The following is a 15,030-nucleotide window of genomic DNA, read 5'->3' on the forward strand; positions in this document are numbered from 1 at the left end:
TAATCATTCTTCCAAGGGGTATAGCAGAGTTTAGATGCACATGGACTTTGTTATCTACACTGGATTTGTTTTGTCTGGTAAATTCACCGTCACATTATACACCGTCACATTATACACCGTCACATTATACACCGTCACATTATACACCGTCACATTATACACCGTCACATTATACACCGTCACATTATACACCGTCACATTATACACCATCACATTATATACACCGTCACATTATACACCGTCACATTATACACCGTCACATTATATACAGTCACATTATACACTGTCACATTATACACCGTCACATTATACACCGTCACATTATACACCGTCACATTATACACCATCACATTATACGCCATCACATTATACGCCGTCACATATATACACCGTCACATTATATACAGTCACAATATACACCGTCACATTATATACAGTCACATTATACACCGTCACATTATACACTGTTACATTATACACCGTCACATTATACACCGTCACATTATACACCGTCACATTATATACACCGTCACATTATACACCTTCACATCATACACCGTCACATTATACACCGTCACATTATACGCCGTCACATTATACACCGTCACATTATATACACCGTCACATTATACACCGTCACGTTATACACCGTCACATTATATACACCGTCACATTATATACCGTCACATTATACACCGTCACATTATACACCGTCACATTATACACCGTCACATCATACACTGTCACATTATACACCGTCACATTATACACCGTCACATTATACACCGTCACATCATACACCGTCACATTATATACACCATCACATTATACACCGTCACATTATACACCGTCACATTATATACCATCACATTATATACAGTCACATTATACACCGTCACATTATACACCGTCACATCATACACCGTCACATTATACACCGTCACATTATACACCGTCACATCATACACCGTGACATTATACGCCGACACATTATACGCCGTCACATTATACACCGTCACATTATACACCGTCACATTATACACCGTCACATTATACACCCTCACATTATACACCGTCACATTATACACCGTCACATTATACACCCTCACATTATACACCGTCACATTATACACCGTCACATTATATACAGTCACATTATACACCGTCACATTATATACACCGTCACATTATACACCGTCACATTATACACCGTCACATTATACACCGTCACATTATACACCGTCACATTATACACCGTCACATTATACACCATCACATTATATACACCGTCACATTATACACCGTCACATTATACACCGTCACATTATATACAGTCACATTATACACTGTCACATTATACACCGTCACATTATACACCGTCACATTATACACCGTCACATTATACACCATCACATTATACGCCATCACATTATACGCCGTCACATATATACACTGTCACATTATATACAGTCACAATATACACCGTCACATTATATACAGTCACATTATACACCGTCACATTATACACTGTTACATTATACACCGTCACATTATACACCGTCACATTATACACCGTCACATTATATACACCGTCACATTATACACCTTCACATCATACACCGTCACATTATACACCGTCACATTATACGCCGTCACATTATACACCGTCACATTATATACACCGTCACATTATACACCGTCACGTTATACACCGTCACATTATATACACCGTCACATTATATACCGTCACATTATACACCGTCACATTATACACCGTCACATTATACACCGTCACATCATACACTGTCACATTATACACCGTCACATTATACACCGTCACATTATACACCGTCACATCATACACCGTCACATTATATACACCATCACATTATACACCGTCACATTATACACCGTCACATTATATACCATCACATTATATACAGTCACATTATACACCGTCACATTATACACCGTCACATCATACACCGTCACATTATACACCGTCACATTATACACCGTCACATTATACACCGTGACATTATACGCCGACACATTATACGCCGTCACATTATACACCGTCACATTATACACCGTCACATTATACACCGTCACATTATACACCCTCACATTATACACCGTCACATTATACACCGTCACATTATACACCCTCACATTATACACCGTCACATTATACACCGTCACATTATATACAGTCACATTATACACCGTCACATTATATACACCGTCACATTATACACCGTCACATTATACACCGTCACATTATACACCGTCACATTATACACCGTCACATTATACACCGTCACATTATACACCGTCACATCATACACCGTCACATCATACACCGTCACATTATACACCGTCACATTATATACAGTCACATTATACACCGTCACATTATACACCGCCACATTATACACCGTCACATTAGATACACCGTCACATTAGATACACCGTCACATTAGATACACCGTCACATGATACACACCGTCACATTATACACACCGTCACATGATACACCGTCACATTAGATACACCATCACATTATACACCGTCACATTATACACCGTCACATTATATACCATCACATTATATACAGTCACATTATACACCGTCACATTATACACCGTCACATCATACACCGTCACATTATACACCGTCACATTATACACCGTCACATTATACACCGTGACATTATACGCCGACACATCATACACCGTCACATTATACACCGTCACATTATACACCGTCACATTATATACACCGTCACATTATACACCCTCACATTATACACCGTCACATTATACACCGTCACATTATATACAGTCACATTATACACCGTCACATTATATACACCGTCACATTATACACCGTCACATTATACACCGTCACATTATACACCGTCACATTATACACCGTCACATCATACACCGTCACATTATACACCGTCACATTATATACAGTCACATTATACACCGTCACATTATACACCGCCACATTATACACTGTCACATTAGATACACCGTCACATTAGATACACCGTCACATTAGATACACCGTCACATGATACACACCGTCACATTATACACACCGTCACATGATACACCGTCACATTAGATACACCATCACATGATACACACCGTCACATGATACACACCGTCACATGATACACGCCGTCACATTATACACACCGTCACATTATACACCGTCACATTATACACCGTCACATTATATACCGTCACATTATATACAGTCACATTATACACTGTCACATTATATACACCGTCACATTATACACCGTCACATTATACACCGTCACATTATATACACCGTCACATTATACACCGTCACATTATACACCGTCACATTATATACCGTCACATTATATACAGTCACATTATACACCGTCACATTATATACACCGTCACATTATACACCGTCACATTATACACCGTCACATTATACACCGTCACATCATACACCGTCACATCATACACCGTCACATTATATACACCGTCACATTATATACAATCACATTATACACCGTCACATTATACACCGTCACATTATACACCGTCAGATTAGATGCACCGTCACATTAGATACACCGTCACATTAGATACACCGTCACATTAGATACACCGTCACATGATACACACCGTCACATGATACACACCGTCACATTATACACACCGTCACATTATACACCGTCACATGATACATCGTCACATGATACACACCGTCACATTATACACACCGTCACATTATACACACCGTCACATGATACATCGTCACATGATACACCGTCACATGATACACCGTCACATGATACACCGTCACATGATACACCGTCACATTATACACCGTCACATTATATACACCGTCACATTATATACACCGTCACATTATATACACCGTCACATGATACATCGTCACATGATACACCGTCACATGATACACCGTCACATTATATACACCGTCACATGATACATCGTCACATGATACACCGTCACATGATACACCGTCACATTATATACACCGTCACATGATACATCGTCACATGATACACCGTCACATTATACACCCTCACATTATACACCGTCACATTATACACCGTCACATTATATACAGTCACATTATACACCGTCACATTATATACACCGTCACATTATACACCGTCACATTATACACCGTCACATTATACACCGTCACATCATACACCGTCACATCATACACCGTCACATTATACACCGTCACATTATATACAGTCACATTATACACCGTCACATTATACACCGCCACATTATACACCGTCACATTAGATACACCGTCACATGATACACACCGTCACATTATACACACCGTCACATGATACACCGTCACATTAGATACACCATCACATGATACACACCGTCACATGATACACACCGTCACATGATACACGCCGTCACATTATACACACCGTCACATTATACACCGTCACATTATACACCGTCACATTATATACCGTCACATTATATACAGTCACATTATACACCGTCACATTATATACACCGTCACATTATACACCGTCACATTATACACCGTCACATTATATACACCGTCACATTATACACCGTCACATTATACACCGTCACATTATATACCGTCACATTATATACAGTCACATTATACACCGTCACATTATATACACCGTCACATTATACACCGTCACATTATACACCGTCACATTATACACCGTCACATCATACACCGTCACATCATACACCGTCACATTATATACACCGTCACATTATATACAGTCACATTATACACCGTCACATTATACACCGTCACATTATACACCGTCAGATTAGATGCACCGTCACATTAGATGCACCGTCACATTAGATACACCGCCACATTAGATACACCGTCACATGATACACACCGTCACATGATACACACCGTCACATTATACACACCGTCACATTATACACTGTCACATGATACATCGTCACATGATACACACCGTCACATTATACACACCGTCACATTATACACACCGTCACATGATACATCGTCACATGATACACCGTCACATGATACACCGTCACATGATACACCGTCACATGATACACCGTCACATTATATACACCGTCACATTATATACACCGTCACATTATATACACCGTCACATGATACATCGTCACATGATACACCGTCACATGATACACCGTCACATTATATACACCGTCACATGATATATCGTCACATGATACACCGTCACATGATACACCGTCACATTATATACACCGTCACATGATACATCGTCACATGATACACCGTCACATGATACACCGTCACATGATACACCGTCACATGATACTGACCTACAGGTACTAGTTATTTATCAGAACAGAAATGTATGGAAATAACTAAATTGGAAACACTTTTTCTTTTAGATGTGTCAAATCTGTGCAATAATGATGCTTCCCCTTTAAGAATCCCCCTCCACTCATCTCAGGGGGTCGGTGACATCTTTGGTGAAGTGTAAAGACTCGGAGCTCATTTCAATATAAAAGATCTGGGAGTCGGAGGATACAAAGTATCTGGATAAGAGGAAGGATTCTCCCCGGATGCTGCACATTAGGAGCCGCCAGTTAATGCTAATATTTGCTTGTCACTTATTGTTGGCAACATTTCAAGCAGAATACATCAAATTATGCAAAAAGAAACATGTAAAAGTAAGCAAGATACAGTATGCAAAAATAAAAAAAATACAAAATAATTAAATAAACGCATGACGATACAATACATACAAATATAGAAGAATAAATACAAAATGCTGAAGGATAAATATTTACAAAATAGAAAATACCTAAAAATTACAGAAAAATAATTACAAAAATTACATAAAATGACACAAAAGATGGAATTATGACTTACAGATAATTAGGCTTTCTTGAATCATCATAACAGCACCACATGAGATTGCCCCCATTCATCCTATAGGAACAGGAAGCACAGAAGAGGTTAAAAAGGCCCCTCCCCGGATAACCCCTCAGTGTTTATAAATTACTTAAAGGGGTACTCCACTGCTCAGCGGAACAAACTGTTCAGAACGCTGGAGCCGGCGCCGGGAGCTCATGACATTATAGTCCCGCCCTTTCAATGCAAGTCTATGGGAGGGGGCGTGACAAGTCCCATAGACTTGCAATACTATAACAATCTCACAGATTCACAGCGACCACTTGTACAGCTGCAGCTTGTGCCACTGGGGGATGAACTGTTGGTGCCTGTTGGTCCGGCCAAACCTCCTTGACAGCAGGGGTAGGCCTGGGCACATCTATGGGAGACCCTTGATGCAAATACTTAGGGTCCATAGCAGGGGGGTCTGGATACTCTTCTTGAACAACCGCTTCCTTGACACTTGGTGGTAGAAGACCAAAGGGATCTGAGTCCCAATCTTCAGAGGGGAAGTAGGCAAAGGGGATTTGTGTGGGATTACTAGGCCTGGTGATTCCCCTCGCAGGCTCTGTACAGGCGTCTACTCCACAATTTCCCCACTCTTCAGAGAATGCATAGCTGGGGGAGATAGTCCCATTTACTACCCTCCTGTTCACTAGGAGGATGCCCCCATGGTGACAGTCCATAAGGGTGCCAAACCCCCTCACTTTGTCAAACTTGACTACTGTTGCACGATGGCGCTCCAGGGGTGGCTCGCCCTCCTGGGGGTGCTCTAACTGTCTTATGTACAGGGCCTCCAACTTTCTAGTATCCTGCTGCTGCTTTTGTCGCACCTCGAATGGCAGCCGCTTCGGCCCATACCTCTCCATTCGCTGAATCCTCAGTTCCCACATGATAGCGGCAACCTCAGCATCTCTTTTGGCCCTTTCGGACTGAGCCGGAGGAACTGAGGGAAGGGACTTCCCTGGCAGGGGAAGGAGATGCTCCCTCATATATAGGATTAAGGACTGGGGGTAGATGGAGGGGTAGAGAACATGCCCTCTTTCGATCTCTACCCAGGATCCCCAGGTCCGGTGATGGGGTGACATCCTCACCGGCGACGGTTCTCGTGACGACTTCGGCGTACCTTCCGCCAGAGTTGCGGCCCACTTTCCATCGTCTTCTGGCAGCAGCACTTTCAGGTGGACGTCTTCGGCCCCGATGGAGAGCTTGTGCAGGCGATCCACTAACTCCTGGAACACTTGTACTGCGGCAATCGTGGATGTTGTCCAAATAGATTTTCACGTGGTGTCTACGAATGAGGGTTTCTGCCACCTTCAATGCCATCTGAACTTCTTTTAGTTCTCTGTAGTTTAAAGACGAGTCTTTTCTGACCAGATCCTCTGGAACGAGTGACTGCTCACCTGGGCACACCAACCTTTCAGACTGGCATCTGTAGTAATGGAGATCATCGGGGTAGGAATCCAAGAGACCCCTTCTGTCAGATTCTCCGATGTCAACCACCATAGTAGAGACTTCCTTGCTTGAGGTGAGATGATCACCAAGAATTGACGAGACCTTGTCTTGAAGGAGAATCATCATCTGGCTGTTTGAATCCAAGATCATTCCCAAAAAAGTCTTCCTCTTTGCCGGAAGAAGATCTGACTTCACAATCCAACCTAGATTCTGGAGAGACAGAATTGTTAGCTGAACATGCTGGGAAATAAGTTGCTTTGACGGAACCATAAACAAAAGATCGTCTGGATAAGGAATAATGGTGATATCTTTTTTTTTTCTGAGATACGCCACCACCTCCACCACAACTTTGGTGAAAATTCTAGGAGCTGAGGCGATCCCAAAGGGCAGCGCTGTAAATTGAAAGTGGAATGATTGGTTGTTTAGAAAAATCGCAAATCTCAGGTATTTTTGATGAAGAGGGAATATAGGAAGATGAAAGTAGACATCCTATGTCTACTTTCTATTGTCGCCATCCAGGCATTTTGTGGATTTAATGGAATGGCTGTTTTCAGGGTCTCCATTTTAAAGCATTTGTACACTATGAAATTATTGAGATTTTTCAGATTTATAATTTGTCAGGGACCGACCATGGGACAGGAAGAGTGAGCCCTAAACTGACCCTAAAACCGCTCTCCCTGCCTACTTGCCCATCCACCCTAGCTGGTGGATCGACAACTGGGCGGTGGTCCCTCCTTGAACTAAAGTGCAGGGGCCAATTTGTGAATATTGCGAATATAGCAGTATATATTCGAAATTGCGAATATTCACTTTTTTCCCGCATATTCGCATATGTGAATATTTGCATATTCCTTCTTTTCACTTGTGGGCCAATTAGAATGATGCAAATATACTTGTCAGAGGTGATCAACAACATCCCTAGCAACCAATAGTAAAGTTGCTCCCCCCCCCTCACTGTTTTCTTCCTCGAATAGTGAATATTCACATTCGCAAATATTCGCATATGCGCATATTCACATATACGAATATAATAAAAACGCTAATTTGCAAATATAGGACAAATATTCGTCTATATATTCGCGAAATATCGCAAATTTGAATATGAGCAATGCCGCTCATTTCTATTGCACAATAACCAGCCCAGAAGCTAGACTGGGCTGACTTTAAATAGACACACCCTAGGAGCTATTGGCTAGCAAGCCAAAGGCTTTTAACTATTCCCTGACCAGGGAACATAAAACTGTTCACAAACACAAGCAAATCCAATGGCTGTGTGTGTGAACATAGACATGACATCATTGTTCTGAAAGTCCCATTTGGCTTGGGAACGAGAAAAAGACGGGAGTAATGGCCCTGTTCTTGTTCCTCCACCGGAACCACAGCTCCTAGAGAAAGAAAATCTTTCACACCCTGAAAACATTGAAGATATAAACAGTTCGTACTGAGATTTGTGATGATGAATTTTGGAGGGGGGGGAAGAGAGGAAGTCCACTTTGTAACCCACTTTTATGGTTTTCAGTATAAAGGGGTTGCAAGTTATCTCTTCCCATTGATTGAGGAAGAAAGAGAGTTTCCCCCGCACCACCGGGGTGTCACTGTTTTTTGTCAGAGGTATTGGGATTGAGAAAAATCTCTCTCCCTTCACCTCCTTTGGGATCAATACATATACATAGAAAATACCAAAAATGCTACAAATAATAACAAAAAAAAATTGTATAATGACAAAAAATGTCAATGTAAATAAAAACAGAAAACGGTTCAAAAATAAAGAAATCAAAGTATATAAATAAACAGATACAATATAACCGCAGAGAACTCATAAAATAGGCAGCGGCAGGTTACAGAACAGTCACAAATATTAACCTGTGAAATCCACGAGACGCCAACTGAGCGGTGTAAATAATTCACAGGATCCATCAGTGGAAAGAGATTCTATCTACCATTCGCTCTTTCAAAGGCCTTTCAGAAGAATATAGGGGGAGGGGAGGGGGCTTTGGGGCCCTCAGGGAAATGACAATTTACAGGAATATCCAAAAGATGCTACAAAATACATAATAAATCCTTCAGTTTTCACATCTTGGTGGATTTTACCAATAAAATCTCAGAAAACAAAGAAGTCACCAGAAGATCAGAGACTACAGAGGAGCTCAGAGTCAGGAAGCTGCTGCTCAGGTCAGTGGGATATTGTTGTGTATTAAAAGCCTGGACTCCCTGGAACATACAATTTAGCGGTTTGTAAATCGTCAGGACGGCCTCATGTGGGATATATAGTTCACCCTTCATAGAAATGATGCCCTGGAAATGAAAAATGCGAAAAAGAGAGAAAGAAGACTGATCGTGGCGTCAGGAGGAATTAACATTTTTACATTTCTGCAGGATTTTGATCAAACTGGCAATTGAAGCACCCCCCCCCCCCCACCCAGGGGATATAGAGTATATGGGGTCATACATACAGCACCCCCTGACTACCTCCAGAGACTGCACACATGTTCATTGAGTGAGTAAATAATAAAGCATACAACATCGTGGTTGACTGTACAGGAGCAGGGACTTCTGTCTCTAGTCTTAGACAGGTGTCCCTGCTCTTGTACATAGTTTGCCTGTCACCCTTCTGTACAGGTGTAGGAAGGGAAGTCGTGGAACCAACATATAGGAGCCGAGGCCTCGCCACTCAATGATACAGGAGCAGGGACTGAATGATACAGGAGCAGGGACTGAATGTTACAGGAACAGGGACTCAATGTTACAGGAGCAGGAACTCAATGATACAGGAGCAGGGACTCAATGATACAGGAGCAGGGACTCAATGATACAGGAGCAGGGACTCAATGATACAGGAGCAGGGACTCAATGATACAGGAGCAGGGACTCAATGATACAGGAGCAGGGACTCAATGATACAGGAGCAGGAACTCAATGATACAGGAGCAGGGACTCAATGATACAGGAGCAGGGACTCAATGATACAGGAGCAGGGACTCAATGATACAGGAGCAGGGACTCAATGATACAGGAGCAGGGACTCAATGATACAGGAGCAGGGACTCAATGATACAGGAGCAGGAACTCAATGATACAGGAGCAGGGACTCAATGATACAGGAGCAGGGACTCAATGATACAGGAACAGGGACTCAATGTTACAGGAACAGGGACTCAATGTTACAGGAGCAGGGACTCAATGTTACAGGAACAGGGACTCAATGTTACAGGAGCCGGGACTCAATGATACAGGAACAGGGACTCAATGTTACAGGAGTAGGACTCATTAATACAGAAGCAGGGACTCAGTGATACAGGAACAGGGACTCAATGTTACAGGAGCAGGGACTCAATGTTACAGGAGCAGGGACTCAATGTTACAGGAGCAGGGACTCCAGATCAATGCATATTGTAATTTGCCTGAAATGAATTCCAAAATAATTCATATTCAAATTAATCCAAAATGTTCAGTAAAATAATTGGTGAGTAGCAAACTAGTTCTCTTATTTCTACTCTTACATTATTGAGCTTTTTATCTTCCACTGGATGAACAGTCTTGAGAAGAGACATTTAAGGGGGGATATGATAAACGTATATAAGTATATTAATGGCCCATACAAAAAATATGGAGAAAAACTGTTCCAGGTTAAACCCCCCCAAAGGACGAGGGGGCACTCCCTCCGTCTGGAGAAGAAAAGGTTTAGTCTCAAGGGGCGACACGCCTTCTTTACCGTGAGGACTGTGAATTTATGGAACGGTCTACCTCAGGAACTGGTCACAGCAGGAACAATTAACAGCTTTAAAACAGGATTAGATACATTCCTGGAACAAAATAAGATTAATGCTTATGAAGAAATATAAAATCTCATCCCTTCCCCAATATCGCGCCACACCCCTACCCCTTAATTCCCTGGTTGAACTTGATGGACATATGTCTTTTTTCGACCGTACTAACTATGTAACTATGTAACTATGTAACAGAGGAAAACCTAATTCTAACATTGGTTCTTCACCTCTCCCCCCCGTCCTTGCTCTCCCCCTCACACCCATGTCTGGTCTTTGTTCTCCTGAAGGTTTAGTTTCCTCTCCACCCACATATTCACCTTGGCTGAGGCATAATGGCTTGTTGGTCTCCCCATACCATCCCCAAGTCCCCAAACATGGTATCTCCTCCTACAGTTGGGTCCCGGCTTCCCTTTGTTGAGTATATATTTCGTTTAGATGTTCTATGTAAAACTATACTGCCATAAAACAGTTCTCCTCAGTCCTCCTCTTCCTCTCCTCAGTCCTCTGCATCTCCTCAGTCCTCTTCCTCTCCTCAGTCCTTTGTATTGCCTCAGTCCTCCTCTTCCTCTCCTCAGTCCTCTTCCTCTCCTCAGTCCTCTTCCTCTCCTCAGTCCTCTGTATCGCATCAGTCCTCCACTTCCTCTCCTCAGCCCTCTGTATCTCCTCAGTCCTCTTCCTCTCCTCAGTCCTCCTCTTCCTCTCCTCAGTCCTCTGTATCTCCTCAGTCCTCTTCCTCTCCTCAGTCCTTTGTATTGCCTCAGTCCTCCTCTTCCTCTCCTCAGTCTTCTGTATCTCCTCAGTCCTCTTCCTCTACTCAGTCCTTTGTATCACCTCAGTCCTCCTCTTCCTCTCCTCAGTCCTCTTGCTCTCCTCAGTCCCCTGTTGCTCCTCAATCCTCTTCTTCCTCTCCTCAATCCTCTTCTTCCTCTCCTCAGTCCTCTTCCTCTCCTCAGTCCTCTGTATCTCCTCAGTCCCCCTCTTCCTCTCCTCAGTCCTCTTTATCTCCTCAGTCCCCCTCTTCCTCTCCTCAGTCCTCTTTATCTCCTCAGTCCTCTGTATCTCCTCAGTCCCTCTCTTCCTCTCCTCAGTCCTCTTCCTCTCCTCAGTCCTCTGTATCACCTCAGTCCTCCTTTCCCCCTCCTTAGTCCTCTTTATCTCCTCAGTCCTCTTCCTCTCCTCAGTCCTCCTCTTCCTCTCATTAGTCCTCTTTATCTCCTCAGTCCTCTTCCTCTCCTCAGTCCTCTGTATCTCCTCAGTCCCCCTCTTCCTCTCCTCAGTCCTCTGTATCTCCTCAGTCCCCCCTCTTCCTCTCCTCAGTATCTCCTTAGTCCTCTGTATCGCCTCAGTCCTCCTCTTCCTCTCCTCAGTCCTCTTCCTCTCCTCAGTGCTCTTCCTCTCCTCTGTCCTCTGTATTGCCTTAGTCTTCCTCTGCTCAGTTCTCTTCCTCTCCTCATCCCCCTGTTGCTCCTCAGTCCCCCTTTTCCTCTCCTCAGTCCTCTTTATCTCCTCAGTCCTCTGTATCGCCTCAGTCGTCTTCCTCTCTTGATATCTGGAAAAAACGGGAAACAGCGCTCCGTGGTGTATTAAAAGAGGATGAAGGCTTGTTTTAGAAAGGCATGTAACCTGCTCACCTGGTAGGGTTGTGTAAGCACATGCACAACAATGGTGAGCACATGATAGGGTGTCCGCAGCCCTCCGGCACAAGAATATGTATACCAGTAAGCAGCTTCAATGGAGACGCCGGCTCAACATGGCGCTGGACACAGACCAAGCAGGTAGATGATAGACAAGGTGTTTATTTACCCAGAATGCAATGTGTTTCTCTGCCTAAGCAGCTTCATCAGGCATGAAGCTGCTGATGAAGCTGCCTGATGAAGCTGCTTAGACAGAGAAACACGTTGCATTCTGGGTAAATAAACACCTTGTCTATCATCTACCTGCTTGGTCTGTGTCCAGCGCCACGTTGAGCCGGCGTCTCCATTGAAGCTGCTTACTTGTATACTTCCTCTCCTCAGTCCTCTTCCTCTCTTCAGTCCTCTTCCTCTCCTCAGTCCTCTTCCTTTCCTCATCCCTCTGTTGCTCCTCAGTCGTAATATTCCTCTCCTCAGTCCTCTGTATCTCTTCAGTCCCCCTTTTCCTCTCCTCACTCCTCTTCCTCTCCTTAGTCCTCTGTATCTCCTCAGTCTTCCTCTCCTCAGTCCCCCTCTTCCTCTCCTCAGTCCCCCCTCTTAATCTCCTCAGTCCCCCTCTTCCTCTCCTCAGTCCTCTTCCTCTCATCAGTCCTCTTCCTCTCCTCAGTCCTCTTTATCTCCTTAGTCCTCTTTATCGCCTCAGTCCTCTTCCTCGCCTCAGTCCCCCTCTTCCTCTCCTCAGTCCCCCTCTTCCTCTCCTCAGTCCTCTTTATCTCCTTAGTCCTCTTTATCTCCACAGTCCTCTTCCTCTCCTCAGTCCTCTTCCTCTCCTCAGTCCCCCCTCTTAATCTCCTCAGTCCCCCTCTTCCTCTCCTCAGTCCTCTTCCTCTCCCCAGTCCCCCTCTTCCTCTCCTCAGTCCTCTTTATCTCCTTAGTCCTCTTTATCTCCTCAGTCCTCTTCCTCTCCTCGGTCCTCTGTATCTCCTCAGTCCCCCTCTTCCTGTCCTCAGTCCCCCTCTTCCTCTCCTCAGTCCCCCTCTTCGTCTCCTCAGTCCCCCTCTTCCTCTCCTCAGTCCCCCTCTTCGTCTCCTCAGTCCCCCTCTTCCTCTCCTCAGTCCCTCTCTTCCTCTCCTCAGTCCCCCTCTTCCTCTCCTCAGTCCTCTTCCTCTCCTCAGTCCTCTTCCTCTCCTCAGTCCTCTTCCTCTCCTCAGTCCCCCTCTTCCTCTCCTCAGTCCTCTGTATCTCCTCAGTCCTCTTCCTCTCCTCAGTCCTCTTCCTCTCCTCAGTCCTCTGTATCTCCTCAGTCCCCCTCTTCCTCTCCTCAGTCCTCTTTATCTCATCAGTCCTCTTCCTCTCCTCAGTCCTCTTCCTCTCCTCAGTCCTCTTCCTCTCCTCAGTCCCCCTCTTCCTCCCCTCAGTCCTCTTCCTCTCCTCAGTCCTCTTCCTCTCTTCAGTCCTCTGTATCTCCTCAGTCCCCCTCTTCCTCTCCTCAGTCCTCTGTATCTCCTCAGTTCTCTTTCTCTCCTCAGTCCTCTTCCTCTCCTCAGTCCTCTTCCTCTCCTCAGTCCTCTGTATCTCCTCAGTCCCCCTCTTCCTCTCCTCAGTCCTCTGTATCTCCTCAGTCCTCTTCCTCTCCTCAGTCCTCTGTATCTCCTCAGTCCCCCTCTTCCTCTCCTCAGTCCCCCTCTTCCTCTCCTCAGTCCTCTTTATCTCCTCAGTCCTCTTTATCTCCTCAGTCCTCTTCCTCTCCTCAGTCCTCTGTATCTCCTCAGTCCCCCTCTTCCTCTCCTCAGTCCTCTGTATCTCCTCAGTCCTCTTCCTCTCCTCAGTCCTCTTCCTCTCCTTAGTCCTCTGTATCTCCTACATCCATCCTGTATTTGGCTAAGCCATAACTCCCATCGGAGCTGTAATGGGGGAGATCTTGTTGTACCCATCCTCCATCTATGGACACTATTGGTCAGTATCTCCAGATGATCTAGAGATGTAGTGTCACAGCCCGGGGCGTAGGAGGCGCAGCAGAGCTGTGTGGGCCAGCTGCTTAACTTCTCCTGCACTTCAGTCACCGTATTATTATAAACTCGATGGCAACTTCATCTGACAGAAAAAAAACTGCATTAAACCCATTTAAATGGCACAAATTCTGCCGAACAATGACTAAACGGCTTAAATACTTACGACAACAATGGGGAGCGGCCGCAGGGGATCTTTAA

Source organism: Hyla sarda, chromosome 3 (genome assembly GCF_029499605.1).
Source record: "Hyla sarda isolate aHylSar1 chromosome 3, aHylSar1.hap1, whole genome shotgun sequence".
Classification (NCBI taxonomy): domain Eukaryota; kingdom Metazoa; phylum Chordata; class Amphibia; order Anura; family Hylidae; genus Hyla; species Hyla sarda.